Below are 1,163 nucleotides of genomic sequence, written 5' to 3' on the forward strand. Positions count from 1 at the left end.
CAAGCTTGAACATGTGCAACAACTCAGACAGGTCCATGCAATGATTTAAAAACGACAAGTACATACTTGAACTGGATCCTGTAACTGACAGGAAGCCAGTGAAGATCTGCCAGAACAGGTGTGATGTCGTCATATCGTCTCTCTTCCCTGTAAGAAGGAGTGAAGCCGCATTTTGGAAAAGCACATCAAAGGAATCACAAAATCAGCTTTTTATCACCTGAAAAACAGACTGAAAACACTTATGACCAAACACGACCTCGAAGAACAAGTCCATGCCTTTGTTTTGAGCAGACTTGACGACTGTAACAGTGTTTTCACAGGTCTCTGTACAAAATCAATAAAACAACTCCAACTCATCCAGAACGCTGCTGCCAGACACACACACACACACACACACACACACACACACACACACACACACACACACACACACACACACACACACACTTCAAAGTCCTACTTTCAACATACAAAGCACTGAATGGATTGGGACCAGATGTTGGAGATGCTTCACTGTTAGAGTCAGAGCTCCATTCACTGAGGCAGCTTTTAGTTTTTATTTAATCACAAGCTTGGAACAAACCGACTGAAATTCTGCGGTCCGCCCCAACACTGGGTTCTTTTAAATCAACGTTAAAAGCCTTTCTTTTTAATGCAGCCTATCCTGAGATCCTTTAACCTGATCGTTGCACTTTTAGTTGCAGACAGTATTTTATCGCTTTTATGAATTATCTTTTTTTTTATTGCATGTGTGTTTTGTTTTTAATTATTATGTGTTGAATGTGGAGCACTTTGAATTGCCTCTGTGTCTTACAATGTGCTGAACAAATAAACTAACCTTGAACCTTTAACAGAAAATGAGATGTTGTTCTGAAAGCTGTTCCAAATAAAATGATGAGACTCGAACACCAAGTTAAAGTCACACAGTAGGTCTTGTTACAACAAGCTTCATTTTGTTATTGCTGCCAAGAAACAGGAACTCAAGCTTGAACATGTGGAACGTTCTTATCTGAAAAGGAGGTGGGGAGGTGGGGAGGGTATAAATGCTCTGTGTTAAGGCAGCTGGCTGATTTGGGTTCTTACTTTTGAACTTCGGTCTCTCTGAGAAACCTAACCTCTATTTTGTGAACTCTGCTCATCTCCTGGGAGTAAGGTAAGAATAC

At 40.7% G+C, this 1,163-nt stretch overlaps 1 protein-coding gene across 1 annotated transcript in view; it reads left to right on the top strand.

The window, feature by feature from the left end:
* Window positions 1–1,047: 1,047 nt before the first annotated feature.
* The window catches only part of LOC117479098 (deoxyribonuclease-1-like), a 9,594-nt gene continuing 9,478 nt past the window's right edge, over window positions 1,048–1,163 (top strand). Inside the window, exon 1 of the mRNA XM_034126111.1 lies at window positions 1,048–1,153. The gene's annotated coding sequence lies outside the window, so the exon portion shown is untranslated. The remainder of the gene's footprint in view (window positions 1,154–1,163) is intronic.

This window comes from Trematomus bernacchii, unplaced genomic scaffold (genome assembly GCF_902827165.1).
Source record: "Trematomus bernacchii unplaced genomic scaffold, fTreBer1.1, whole genome shotgun sequence".
NCBI classification, from domain to species: Eukaryota; Metazoa; Chordata; class Actinopteri; order Perciformes; family Nototheniidae; genus Trematomus; species Trematomus bernacchii.